The following is a 15,668-nucleotide window of genomic DNA, read 5'->3' on the forward strand; positions in this document are numbered from 1 at the left end:
ATTTTTATCTAGGTCTCTTGTCCAGTTTTTAAAAAATTAGTTGTTTGTACTATTGTTGAGTTTTAAGATTTTTTGAGATATAGATAGAAGTCCTTTCTCACATATTTCTTTATATTATTTTCTGCCAGTGCATGGTTTCCTTCTCATTCTGTTGATAATACATTTGGGGGAATAGAGTTTTAATTTTAAAGAAGTTCAGGTTATCAGTTCTTTCTTTCATGGATCATGCCTTCTGTGTTGTATCTGAAAGGTCTTACATAGATCAGTCAGGTTTTCTCCTATGTTATCTTCTAGGAATTTTATAGTTTTGGTTTTCATTTAAGTCTATAATCCAATTTGAGTTAATTTTTGTGAAGGGTGTAAGGACTATGTCTAGATTCCCTTTCTTGCATGTGGATGTTTATCACCATTTTTTGAAGATTATCTTTGCTCCATAGTATTACCTTTACTTCCTGTCAAAGATCAGTTGACAGTATTTATGTGGGTCTATTTCTAGGTTCTCCATTCAGTTCCACTGATCTTTTGTCTGTTGTTTCACCAACACCAAACTATCTTGATTACTATGGCTGTATAGTAAGTCTTTTTTTTTCTGCTTTTTTTTTATTGTAAACAAATGGGATACATGTTGTTTCTCTGTACATGGCGTAAAGGCATACCATTTGTGTAATCATAAATTTACATAGGGTAATGTTGTTTGATTCATTCTGTTATTTTTCCCTTCCCCCCCACTCCTCCCACCCCTCTTTTCCCTCTATACAGTCCTTCCTTCCTCCATTCTTGCCACCCTCCCTAACCCTAACTCTAACCCTAACACTAACTCCTCCCACCCCCCATTATGTGTCATCATCCACTTATCAGCAATATCATTTATCCTTTGGTTTTTTGAGATTGGCTTATCTCACTTAGCATGATATTCTCCGATTTCATCCATTTGCCTGCAAATGCCATAATTTTATCATTCTTTATGGCTGAGTAATATTCCATTGTATATATATATCACAGTTTCTTAATCCATTCATCAATTGAAGGACATTTAGGTTGCTTCCACAATCTGGCTATTGTTAACTGAGCAGCTATGAACATTGATGTGGCTGTATCTCTGTAATATGCTGAATTTAAGTCCTTTGGGTATAGGCCAAAGAGTGGGATAGCTGGGTCAAATGGTGGTTCCATTCCAAGTTTTTTAAGGAATCTCCACACTGCTTTCCAGAGTGGCTGCACTAATTTGCAGCCCCACCAGCAATGTATGAGTGTACCTTTCTCCCCACATCCTCGCCAACACCTGTTGTTGCTTGTATTCTTGATAATCGCCATTCTAATTGGGGTGAGATGGAATCTTAGGGTGGTTTTGATTGTACAGTAAGTCTTGACATCAGGAAATGTCAGACTCCAGTTCTGTTCTTCAATATTATGTTGACAGTTCTGGATTTTTTGGCTTTCCATATAAATTTTAGAATATTTTTGATGGTCAAAAATAATTCCCCCAAATTGCATTAATATGTAGCTCAAGTTGGGGAAAAAACTGATACTAAGTGTTATGGTTTGGATGTGAGGCGTTCTCCAAAATCTCATGTGTGAGAAAATGCAAGAACGTTCAGAGGAGGAATGATTGGGTTGTGAGAGTCTTAATCCAATCAGTGATTTAATCCCCTGATAGGGATTAGCCAAGTGGTAACTGAAGCGGTAGGGTGTGGCTGGAGGAGGTGGGAATTGGACTGTGGATTTGGGTATATATTTGTATCTGTTGAGTGGAGACTCTGCTTCCTGATGGTGCAAACTGCTTCCCTCTGCCACGCTCTCCCATAATGATGTTTTGCCTCACCTCAAGCCCCAAGGAATGGAGACAGCCTTGTATGGACTAAGACCTCTGAAACCGAGAACCCTCGAATAAGCTCTTCCTCCTCTATAGTTCTTCTGGTTGGGTCATTTAGTCACAGAAGCAAAAAAACTGATTAAAACACTAAAGGTTTTAACATTTGCATCCCTCCTCCCCAAATTGGTGTATTGATACTAAATCCCCAATGAAAAAGTCTTAAGAGGTAAAGATTTTTGAAGGTGACTGATCAGGAGGGCTCAACTATCCTTAATGGCATTAGTTCCTTCATACAAGAGGATTGATCAGTATGGAGGGTCATCAAAAAACTAAAAGTAGAAATACTATATGATCCAGTTATGCCATTCCTTGTATTTATCCAAAAGAATTAAAGTCAGCATTCTTTAGAGATACATGCATACCTATGTTTATTACAGCACAATTCACAATAGCAAAGTTATGGAACCAGCCTAGGTGTCATCAACAGATAAGTAGATAAAGAAATTGTGGTAACTATACACAATGGAGTTTCATTTAGCCAGAACGAAGAATGAAATTATGTCATTTGCAGAAAATGAACGAATCCAAGGAGCATCATGTTAAGTGAAATATGTCAGACTCCGAAAGACAAGTGTTGTATTTTTTTTCTCATGTGGAAGCTAACAGAAAGGAAAAAGAAAGACATCATGAATGTTGAAGGGAGATGATTGGTGTAGAGGAAGGAGATGAAGGAACAGGGAGAGTAAGAGGTGGTCATGGGGAGTGGAATTGATCAAATTATGTTATATGCACATATGAATATACTACAGTGAATATAATGCTATATAATTAATATCTGCCAGTTAAAATAAAAGCTAGAGTTTTTTATTTGGTTGGTTGGTTGTGTGATTTTTTTTTCATAGCAAAGATGATTTATTGAACTTTATGGGTAAAATGTAATAGTGACACTATTTCACAACAAAATTATTTTAGTTTAGACTTCATGAAATATGTATTAGCAATATACTTACAATAAAACATTGCTTTTAATAGCTGACTACATTCGATTCCTTTAGTGTACTCAAATTAATATTTTTCCAAAAACATATCTGATATTTTCAATTAAAGGCCACAGTTAAAATCAATTTGCAGATTTACAGAACACGATTTATGCTTAAAAATAAATAATTCGTTGTTAGATAGCCACCTGTTGGAAGTGATTTCTCAGTAGTAAAATGTTTTATAAGTATTTTGGAATTTATCTAAAAATTTATCTCCAACTGATAATTATTTTCTTTTTAAATAAAATATACACACTGAAAACTTACAAATAAGATACAAAATATTTTTAAATTAATATATATTGAAGTGAAAAAAAATAAGTCTTCAATCAAAGGGCAATCAGTAGAAGAAAGGGACCAAGAGGTGGGAGGTTAGAGGCGAGGATAGAGGGACCAAGATATGGGGAGTTATGTTGCCAAATTATATGGTTGTATTTTGTGCATGTACAAATTATGTACAACTATAATGCACCAATAAAAAGTGCAGAAAATATTCCAATGATATTTTTCACAGAAGTAAAAGAAATCCTAAAATTCATATGAAACCACAGAAGACCAACACAATCTTCAACAACAACAAAAAAGTCTTCCCACAGAACTGTAAAGTATGCTTACTTCTTACAAAAAGAAAAAAGCATAACACTACCAAGAAAACACTGATGTGCTTGCAAAGTCTATAACCTTTCTTCCTGCCAGAGCTGTTTTATAAGGTACATTTGCCTCTTCTGTCATGTGAGGACACAACTAGAAAGTGCTGTCTTTGAGGAGCAGGTTCTCACCAGACAAGAGATCTGCTGGTGCCTTGACCTCAGACTTCCCCGCCGACAAAACTGTTAGCAATAAATTCTTTTGTTTATGAATTATCCAGTTTATTTGGTAATAATCGGAATGGACTAAGACAACTGACACCTCAACAATATTGTGTCTTCCTATCTATGAACATAGAATTTTTATGGGTATATGTTAACTATACAGAGTGGCAGTTTTCACTGTGGCATGTTCATATATATATAAAACATAATTTGGTCACTTTCACTCCATACTACCTTCCCTTAGCCTTCTCTCTTCCACTTATCCTTTTCCTCTACCTTCTACTTTCATATTATCTTTTTTCCCCCTCTAGCTTCCACACAACACTTGTCTTTCTGAGTCTGATTTGTTTTTCTTAACATGATTCTATCCAGCTCTATCTGGAAATGGCATAATTTCATTCTTTATAGCTGAATAAAATTCCATGGTGTATATAGAACACATCTTCTTTATCCAGTCATCTGTTGATGACACCTAGGCTGGTTCCATAACTTTGCTATTGTGAATTGTGCTGCAATAAATATAGGCATACACATATCTCTCAAGTATGCTGACTTTAATCCTTTGGGATAAATACCGAGAAGTGGTATCGCTGGATCACATGATAGATCTGTTTTTAGTTTTTTGAGAAACCTCCAAAAGGACTTCCATAGTGGCTGTACTAATTTACATTCTGACCAACAGTATATAAGAGTCCTTTTTCCCTGCATCCTCAGTCAGCAGTTGATGTTATTTATATTCTTGATGACTGTCATTTTGACTGAAGTGAGATGGAATCTCAATGTAGTTTTGATTTACATTTCCCTGATGGCTATAAATATAGAATATTTCTCTATTTATTTCTGTTGAAAGGCAGACATGATGTTTTGGGTAAAAGGAATTGCCTGTGAATAGAACTATAATGATGTGGCAGTAAGGTGTGGGGCATGGGAACCACTCTACAGTCCTATGATTATGTCTGTCTTTTAGTGACTTCTGGACTGTGAACTTCACATATGCTTCTCAGCAGGTTGCATCCCCTTGGATGAGCCAGAATAACCAAGCAGGCTAACGTCGAATATTTCTCTTACCCTTCAAGGAAGACTAGAGGGGACTGGAGTTTGGTATTACTCTTCCTCCAGATCCATTAGGTTCTGACAAAACCCAGTGAAGTAGGCTCTGGTTACTTTGTTTATTTCACTTTTCATTGTCAATATTATATCACCTAAATAGTCCACTAAAATAAATACATAAAATCTAAACAAAGAAGTGGTTGTCATGAACTGTGACAAGGAGTCCTATATCCCCATTCCATGCCCTAGCAACACATAATGACTGGGTGGTAGCCTCCAATATCCCTGGAACTTGTAAATGTTGCATTATTTGGAAAAAAGGCCTTCAGATATGTAACTAAATATAGGATCATAAGAAGAGGAGGAGGCCATTTGGGATTGTCTGGGTGAGCCCTAAATCAATATGGAGGTTTCTCGAAAAGCTAAAAATAGTGGTATAGATCCTGCTATACCACTTCTCAGTACTTATCCAAAAGAAATAAATTTAGCATACTTTAGAGATATATGCCTACCCATGATTATCACAATATGTATGTCTCTTACATCATTATTAGTGACATACAGGAAAAGAAACACACAAACAAAAGGTGATCTGAAGACTAAGTAGATATTGAAGTGATGTGGCTGAAAGTCAAAGAAGCTGCCAGATTTTAGAAGAGGCAAAAAATGAATTCTCTAGAATCTTGGGAGGAAACAGTCCTGCTGATACCTTGATTTTGAACTTCTGGCCCCCAAAACTATGATACAATACATTTCTGTTATTTTAGCTCATTGCTTTGCTGGAAATTTGTTACAGCAGCAATAGGAAACTAGTAAAATTTCCAAGAGGCAAGATGGTTGGCAGGTCATCCTGCCAGGCCACCTCAGTCCAAAAGTCAGCCCCAGCAGATCAATAAAAAGTCTGTTTCAGTCTGATGTGGGATATCAGAAATAGACAAGCAGGTGGGTAGTCCTAGCAGGAGAAAAGGCCTCTAACCCAGAAGGAGCAACATGCCCTCTCAGCACTTTGGGGGGACCTGGGGAACAACCCTCTAGCAGTATCTCTGTTGTGAATGTTATTCAATTTACTGTTACATCCTTTGGTAAAAATATGTGCATTAATCAGGATAAGTGAAGCTGTGCTCTGATAACAAAGAACCCTAATGGATTCTAAAAACAAAGGTTTAGTTTATCTTCATGTCACATGTTTCTAATAGGTTATCTGTGATTTCTGCTTCATGGTTTCTATCTCCAGAAACCAGGCTAAAGAAGCGGTCACCATTTCAACACATCATTTCAACAGTCATTTCAATAGTCACCGTGGCAGAAGGAAAAAGCTTTGGCAGATCCTGCATTAGGAATTAAGTGCTCCAATTCATTTGTCTGACACATTAGTCATCCAACCCCACCCAAACTAGGAGGCCAGGGAATGTGATCTTATCATGTGCTCAGAAGGTAGAAAGTTTAAAGTATGTTGTAAGCAGCATAATGATAATATAATTTCTGTGAGTTCAATGCTCCTATGTCTCATTCACCTTTCAGTGATCACTGCTCAGCATGATCACCTCAACATCACCTCAGTGATGAGGTTATGTTTAGTTAATGTTGAAGGCTTAAAGAAAAGAAGGAAGGTGAGGAAGGAAGGAAGGAGAGAAAGAAGGAAAGTTCTGACTTGTAGAAAGTGTTCAAGACAATTTTTCCAAATCAGCACTGAAAATAGAACACAGTAGGAACCCTACAAATACGTGCTGAGTGCAGTTGAATTGATTTTCACTTATGTCTCTTTCAATGACCCATCAAGACTGTCAAACCCATAAAGCCAGGAGTCAGGAGAGAGGTCAGGGCTTTGTGGAGCTGATCTGAACTGTCAGAACACAGGGTTAGTATGTATGGCCAGAGAAAAGGTTGCATATCAGAGAAAATCTCAGTACTAGGTTCAATGCCTGGGCTGTTCTTTCCTCCCCTTCCCTTGGTTAAGGCACAGGCACCCTTGGGGTTGTATCCCAGTGACCCAGTCCTGCACACCACTTGCTCTGTTCTGGCAAGCTCTGTCTGAACAGGTGTCTGAACCTATCTATAATCATCCCCTCTGGATGATGACACAAACCTATGACCTCAATTTTATTTCAATCTTATCCTTGAATTGCTTATGAATTATTACATACAAGTGTCAGAAGCTCACTCAAAATGGTAAACAAAAAAGAGTGCAGATGGTTTCAGGTGTGGTCTGACCCAGGGATCTAGACCCAGGCTCTGTTTCTCAGTTTGGTTTTCCTCTATGTTAGCCTCATTCTCAGACTGGCTTTCCCTCACTTTGCAGCCCTGACCTATGAGCCTAGGCTAGTGCCAGGAACATCTTAAGGGTTCAATAAATACTTGTACAGTGAATGATGGTTCTTAGCACTCTAGGTTATATCCTATCAGCTTAGCAACTCTAGGGTTAAAAAAATAACTTTGATCCAAATTTCTTAGGGCTGACTCTAATTAGTCTGACTTAGGTTTGGGTCACATATTTGTCAGAGTATCCTAGACTTTTCCATGGTAACATTTAACTCCCAAAATATCAGCGACTGGATATAATAACATTATAACAAACGTCAGTGACTGGACGTAATAACCACTTACATCATTGTCCAGTGTGTTTGGGGGATGGGAGTTTTACTTCATGTAATCACTAAGATGTCCAGGCTCCTGTCATTTCAAAGTGAGGCCTTCAGGATATTATGGAAAGGAAAAGAAAGAATGTCACAGTTAGGAGAGATTTTTAAGGGACAAGCTCGAAAGTAGCATTCATCATCTTTGCTTATATTTCTTTGTCCAGAGCTGGCGCCAGAGGAGAATTAGCTGGTTTGATAATCATATCATACTGCATCTTGATGCAGGTCATGTGACCTTCCTTGAACCAGTCACTGAGACCAAGAGGTTTCATTGCTCTACTTGACCAGGCCTGGGTTTCATGCTCATCCCTGTAGTCTGGAGAGTATGTCAGCCCCATCAAACCTCATAGGCTGACTGTGGAGGGGGGTACCTGCTATAATTTGGATATGGTTTGATCCTTAAAGGTTCATGTGTAGGAAACTTGGTCTCTAGTGTGGCAATGTTAAGAAGTGATGGAACCTTAAAGAAATGGGGCCTTTAAGAGGTGGGAGGACCGTCAGTCATTGGGAGAATACCCACTGAAGGAATTATGGGATGACAGTCAACCTGCTCCTGTTCCAGGACAGCTTGCTGTTCATTCTCCCACCATGATGTACTGCCAGCCACTGTATTCACCAGAGGCCAAGCAAATGAGGTTGCTTTGTATTGGACTTTGACCCTTGAAGCCTGAGGGCTAAATAAATCTTTTTTCTCTTTATAAGATAACTGTCTCAGCTGTCTCATTGTAGTAACATAAAGCTGACGAATACAGTGTTATTCCCAGAAGGAGGAATGGGTGACAGGCAAGCATATGTAACACTAACCACTAATGCCTGGGTGTTGCTTCTTAATGACTCCTCAGCCCCACCCAGGTCCAGCAAATGCTTTCCCAGCTTCCTCATCAAAATCAGGCTGACAACAGAGTCCACAATGACTTTGAATTTATTTAATTTAGTCCCAAAAAACTTTTAGATCCCTATGATATGTCAAAATCTAATTTAATGATAATATTCAAGGCTTGTTTTCGGGCTCTGGGCAGATAAAAAATTTATTAAAAATAAATAAATAGAGATTTATATATTGAATACCCTTAGAGTAATACATACAGTTGAGTATCACTAATCCAAAGATCTGAAATCTGAAATGTTCCAAAATCTAAAACTTTTCGATGCCAACAATGATGCCACAACTGGAAAATTCCACACCTGACCTCATGTGACAGACTGCAATCTAAACACAGGTACACTAAAAATATTGTACAAAATTAACTTCAGGTTATGATAAGATTACACTAAAACACAGGTACACTAAAAATATTGTACAAAATTAACTTCAGGTTTGTATAAGATGCAAATATGTAAATGGATTTCATGTTTAGACAGTTCCCATTCCCAAGATATATAGACATAGATAGATAGAGATACAGATATACATATAGATATAGATATATTCCAAATTTCAAAATTTGGAACACTTCTGGTTCCAGGCATTTTAAGATAAGGAATATTAACCCTATATTTTAGTAACTTATAAAACTGTAAAACTCACACACATTAGTCGTAGAATACTTGGGAATTTAAAGATGAGTCACCTTTCACTGTGATATGATGTAGTAACAAATGACCCCCAAATCTCAGCATCCTACAGCAACAAAGGGCTACTTCTCTCTCACATTTCACTGTGAGAGTGGGTCAGCCAGCTCAGTTCCATGTGCACTCTGAAGAATCAGGCCAGAGACACATTGCTCTCATAGCAAGGAACAAAACTAGCTGAATCACATGATGGCTTTTAAGACTTCTACTCTGACATTTTACAAGACACTTCTGCTTCCATTCCTTTGGCTATAGCAAAGGAAGTCACATAGCAAGTCACATAGCCAAGTTCAAGGTCAACAGAAAGAGGTATAATCCTCCCAGAGGGGAACACTGCAGAATCACAGGGAATGGACATGAACCTAACACAGGGAGGGGAGAGCAAAAAAAAAAAAAAAAAAAAAAAAAAAAAAAAAAAAAAAAAATGGAGACAAAACACTATATACAACAAAAGTAAAAAATAAATATAATTATCACAGATTCATCACTTTAAAATAATCACTGTCAACTACTTGGTGGATTTCTTTCAGAATATATTCTTCCCTCAGTATCTGTGCAGGATTGGTTGCAGGACCCCCACTCCCACCCAGGAACACCAAAATCTACAGATGGTCAAGTCTCTTATTTAAAATCATGTAGTATTTGCATATAAATTACACACATCTCTCATGTATTTTAAATCATCTCTCAATGACTTAAAATACCTTATACTGTCTAGTGCTACGTAAATAGTTGTTATATTGTTTGGGGAATAATGACAAGAAAAAAGTCTGTAACTGTTCAGTACAGATGCAATTTTTTTACAATTGTTTTTCAATCATGGTTGGTTGAATTCGAGGATACAGAACCTGCAGATATGGAGAGCCAATTTTAATTTTTCAGGCATGTATAAACAAAGTCGGTATCTAATCACAACTATACATACCAATCAAAATATTCATACCCACATAATCTAAGCAATCAATATAGTCAAACCTCAATCAGATGACCCTACCGCAACCCTGGGCAAACCCAGTCATTCTAAGACAATTGCCTGGAACAATTCCTTGATTTGGTTGGAAAAAAAAAATTAATTAGCTCAGCACTCATTAAGGGATTCCAATATGTCAGGCACTGATGTTTTGTTGACTTCATTATGTTGATTTGATTATGTAAACTGAATCTGGTATCAGACTTCATATACAAGTGTATATTATTTCCAAAATTACATCTAATTTCTATAGTAAATATTATTATTATTATATTAAGGATTGAACTCAGGGCGTTTTACCACTGAGTTACATTCCCAGATCTTTCTATTTTTTATTTTGAGACAAGGTTTTGCTAAGTTGCTTAAGGCCTTGCTAAGTTCTTGAGCTGGCTCAAACTTGCAATCCTTAAGTCTCAGCCTCCAGAGTCACTGAGATTACAGGTGTACATTATCACACGTAGCTATAATAAATTTATTTAAAATGGATGTTTTTTAATCCATTCATTTGTTGAAAGGCATCTAGGTTGGTTCCACAATCTAGCTATTGTGAACTGAGCTGCTATAAACATTGATGTGGCTATGTTACTGTAGTTTACTGATTTTAAATCCTTTGGATATAAACCAGTGAGTGAGAGAAGAATGGGGGAACTTTAGTTTATGTAGAAGGAAATGAGAGGGAGGGGGTATGAAAAATGGTGGAATGAGACAGACATCATTACCCTATGTACATCATTACCCTATGTACATGAATGGTATGAATCTACATCGTGTACGACCATAGAAATGAAATGATGTACCCCATTTGTGTACAATGAATCAAAATGCAGTCTGTAAAAAATTAAAAGATAAAAAAATAATAAAAAAAAATAAATAAAATGGATGATTTTTTTCTGTATTGTTAAAAACTTGATAAGCATAATTTCAATGACCACATAAATTATTCCACAGTTATATAAATAATTTGTCTTTAGTTTTGAGCTTTATCATTATTATTAATTTGAACAAATGGTTATGAGTAGGAAAGGGAGCACATTGGAAACCCTCACAAATGAAGGGCCCACCACTTGTTCAAGGTACCACAAGCCAGGATATATCTGACCCCTCAGCCATCTGAGATGAGTCACTTCACAGCCACTGTGTCTTCAAATCCATCTGCATTAAACTTAGTAAACCCTGTTTTTTTAAGATATGCATTTCTTGGCAACCAGGGAACTTGAACTTGGCTCTGCATAGGGTCTCAACACATGCTCCTTGTTCTGCATCTTGGTACAAATGGACATGATGACTTTGCTGGTCACTTTTCCCTGTGGAAAAGGCACACCTGTCTGGAACCTAGTTTGTGAATAGCACAAGGTCAAAGGCACGAATGCTCATTGGAAAGGTCCTTGAGGGCAACCCATACAAGCAAAAGGCTGTGGCATAACTACCAAGGAAGCTGCTGTTTGCAGCCATTGCACTCTGAGAAAGGAGCAGTGGGCTTAATTGTACCAAAGCACATTTTTAATGCTTCTAATTTGTGAATTTTTAAATAATCACTGCCATAATTTACATGTTCTTGTAAAAGAATTTCTTCCTTCTAATGTAATGAATTTTATTATGTGTATTTTACCACAGTAAGAAAAAATTTGGAGGAAATGATGTTGGAAACATAGCTGAGATTGTTGCACAACATTTGTAATGTAATTAATACCACTTAATCGTACACTTAAAAAATAGAATACAGCAGAGTTGTTGCTTTTGTGATTAAACTGTAAAAAGACCACAGTTCCATCTTGTTTGCACGTTCTGTCTTACTAGTAGCCTCTTCCTTGCTCACTGATGAGGTCAGAGGCCGGCTGGGAGCTACACTATGGAGAGGCCAATGTGGTAAGGAGTTGAGGGTGGGATTTGGCCAATAGCTGCAAGGAACTGAAGTCCTCAAACAGCCCACAAGTTTTGCCAACAGCCATGTGGGTGAGCTTAGAAGCTTCCACTACTCAGGGAATATGAAATACTTGCTTGTTTTGTTTTTGTTTTAGTGAAAATGCTTTTTCATAGTAAGTGTTGAGAAGCATGAGCTATGTCTTAGCTCATTTTCTGTTGCTATAACAAAATGCCTGAGACTGGGTAATTATATATATATAATATATATATTTACATATATATATATGTACACATAATGTTATAAATGCATATGTGTATAAATAAATAAACTACACACATATTTTGTGTGTGTGTGTGTGTGTGTGTGTGTGTGTGTGTGAGATTTATCCCATCACATGGTTCTGGAAGTTGGGAAGTTGGAGGTTGGATGACTGATCTGGCGAGGGTCTCATTCTACACCATTACATGGCAGAAGGAAGTAGAAGGGCAAGAAAGTATATGTGGAAGAAAAGCAAAAGGGAGAGAAGAAAAATGAAGGAGAGGGGAGAGAAGAGGAGGGGAAGAAGAAGGGAAGGGAAGGGAAGGAAGGTGGGGAAGGATGGAAAGGGAATCGGGAGAAGGGAGGAAAGCCGGGGAGGGAAAGGAGCACCAGGGTTGCTTTATAACAACCCGTTCCTGTGATAACCAATTTAGTCCTGTCAGAGAAAGAACTTGCTCCCACAAGAAAAGTTTAATCTCTCTTAATGACCTGATCACCTCTTGAAAGTCCCAGTGCCTTTCAACAGTGTTATATTGGGGACCAAGCCTCAACATGTTCTGATGGGGACAAAGTATATTCAAACCACAGCACTTTTGATGAGAGATGACAAAATCAATCTGCACTTGGATTTGCCTTGTGTATTTCCTTTAGAGATCTGTGGGGGGTGGCCTGCACAATATTGAAAACATTTTTTTTTAACATTTAACACTTGGGAGGTTTCACATGCACACTGAGATCCTTAACCTCTCTCAACAAATCAGAAACTGGACAGCCAGGTCCTCCTTCTCTCGGGGCAACTGACAGCTGAGGCTGAAGAGTGCTGTGCTTTATTCAGGCACACACTTTCCTGTTTGTCATAGAATACACTGCTCCCATTCCTGAAGTCCAGTGTCAGCTGCAATGTTTCCACTGTTTGTTAGAGTTGAGAGAATAAGATACAGCAAAATATTGTTCCCACCTCTTCATCAAAGGACAATAAAGACTAAGAGAAACACAGACAGAGTATAGCAAGATGCCTCATCTCCCTCCACATGGTGTCTGCTGAGGCTGGAATGTTCAAGATGACTTCTTCATTCATCTGCTCAGCAGAGCTGGGATTACAGGCATGCACCACCACTCCTGGTTGGGACTAAGCCTTTAACACATGAGCCTTTGGGTAACATTTTAGATCCAAACTATCACACCCACTTCTGACTCATTCTATTGGTTAAAACAAGTCACAGGCTCTGTTCAGGAAAAGGACTACTTAAAAGTATGACTACTCTGAGATGTGATTCACTGGGGACCACCTATGCTGCAAGAGGAGCCCATATGTCCCAAGAATACTTGGCAATATGCCAGCAGGGACCATCCTGGGTTATTTCTCTTGGAAATTATAGGTAGGGAGAAGTGACCCAGAGAACAGAAAAACAGAGGTATTTGGATTACACATTGAGAGTGTGAAAAATGGCCTGATAGCTAGAAACTACCAGAGAGGCTATAATGTTCCCAAATGAATATAAACAAATTTTTCACAATATAACAATTATCAGGTAAAGCCTTCCCACAAGCATGGTAGAACTAAACAGAGACAAACACACAATCTGTAAACCCCAAACACACCCTCTTGTGGCTCCCCTGAATGACTATTACTTATTTAGCAACGTATTAGGATTCTCTATGTTGGGACTAATGACACGTTAACTAACTCAGGCTGACTCCTCACTCCCTGGCGAGTGAGCATGATCAAGGCCTCAAAAGCGGTTTCAATAGTTAATGACAATAAACCGGGATTGGTTAACAACAGTTCCGTAAACGTGATCAGCTCGTGCTTGCCATGTAGTCCAATGGGACCCTCGCCTGCATGAATCCCCTGTGCCTTACTGACCTTTAAGCTGATTGGTTCCCGCCTAGCCCCCACCCTACATAAAAGCTGTGTGATTTCCTCAATAAACAAGTTCCTGCTGTGATGGGTCTCCCTGACGTGTCTGATTGTCCTCCACCTGGAGGGCTGGGAGCGGGTGGTCAGTCGGCCCTACCTATGCTGATCTGACCTTGTTGGGGAGTGTCCCCTTCCCTTGCCGCTAGTTGAAAAGAGCAAGGGGGCTTAAGACCCCGACATCTCTAGAGAAACAGAACCAATAGCGTGGATGGATGGATGGATGGATGGATGGATAGATAGATAGATAGAGGATTTATTAGGGAAATTGGCTCACATAGTCATGAAGATTGAGAAGTCCCATGACTTACAGGTCATCAGCAAGCTGGATACCCTGGCCTGTTGGTTGCATGGCTCAGTCCAAGTCCCAAAGCCTCAGAACCAAGGAAGCCAAAGGTATAATTCTCAGTGCAAGGCAAAAGACCTGAATATCTGGGGAGCCACTGGTGTAAGCCCCAAAGTTCAAAGACTGGAGAGCCTGAAGTTCTGAAATATGACCAAGGACAAGAGAAGAAAGGGTTCCCCAATTTCAGTAGAGAGGGAATCATCTTTCCTCCATAATTTTTGTTCTTTCTGGGTTTACAGTGGATTAAACGGGGCCAGCCCACTCACATTAAGTGGAGATACTGCCCACTCAGTCCACCAACTCACACAAAAATATCCTCTGAAAACACCCACACAGATGTAACCAGAAATCATGCTTTATCAATTCTCTATTCCTTAATCTAGTCAGGATGATACCTAAAATTAACCATCACAACAAATGACAACTCCTACCATCTTTGTTCCTACCATGTCCTAGGTAAAAGTTAGGAAGAATCACCAAATTTCCCCTGCTTCCTGACATCACCCATCTGAATTCCCTAAAGCCCTCCTTAGACTTACCCAGCACAAGCCCACATCCTATAAAGTTCACAGACCTGGTTTGTGTTCTTCCCCTTGCTACATCCCAAACTTGACTGTAAATGCGTTTTTGAGGGGGGTCTTTCACAATGTTTGTTTATTCTTTTTGTTTGTTTTGTTTTTGTTTTTGTTTTTGTTTTGGGGCATAGAACACAGGGCCTTGTACAGAGTTTCATTCCTAACCCTTCATTTATTCTTTCTTTGTTCAACAATATCTCCTTCCTTCCTTCCTTCGTTCCTTCCTTCCTTCCTTCCTTCCTTCCTTCCTTCCTTCCTTCCCTCCTTCCTTCCTTCCCAGGACTTCAGACCTTTCCCAACATCCCAGGGTCTGATCCCAAATCTAGCCCTCTAGTCTCATAGGACTAGTCCAGTTATACTGACCCTTTCTTGGGTGGGAAAGCATGATCTCAGCACTGGCCAGAGGGACAGCTTCCAGTGGCATGGCCTGAACCTGGGCACACAAAAGAGGATCCTGTCAAACCTTGCAGCCTTCCAGGATCTTTCCTTCCCTGGCAAGACTGCTCTGTCTTAGTTCATTTCCTGTTGGAAAGAAGTTTATTTAGCTCACAGTTCTGGAGGCTAGAAGTTCAAGGTTGTGCAGACACATCTGGCAAGAGCCTTGTACTGCATTATAACATGGAGGAAAAGTGGAAGACCAAGGGGTCATGTGTGGAAGAAAGAAGATATGATGGGCACCCTCCCTTTAGAATTTGTAAGAACTGTGTTAATCCTGCTTAATGACCTAGTTATACCTCTTAAGGGTCCAAGCACCTCTCAACACTGTTACATTAGGAATTAAATTTCAGCATGAGTTTCAATGAGATGCAAACCA

At 38.8% G+C, this 15,668-nt stretch overlaps 1 pseudogene; it reads right to left on the minus strand.

Moving 5' to 3' along the window:
• Positions 1–11,261: 11,261 nt before the first annotated feature.
• Positions 11,262–11,381, minus strand: LOC124987739 (uncharacterized; annotated as a pseudogene).
• Between the last annotated feature and the right edge of the window lie 4,287 nt (positions 11,382–15,668).

This window comes from Sciurus carolinensis, chromosome 6 (assembly GCF_902686445.1).
Source record: "Sciurus carolinensis chromosome 6, mSciCar1.2, whole genome shotgun sequence".
Classification (NCBI taxonomy): domain Eukaryota; kingdom Metazoa; phylum Chordata; class Mammalia; order Rodentia; family Sciuridae; genus Sciurus; species Sciurus carolinensis.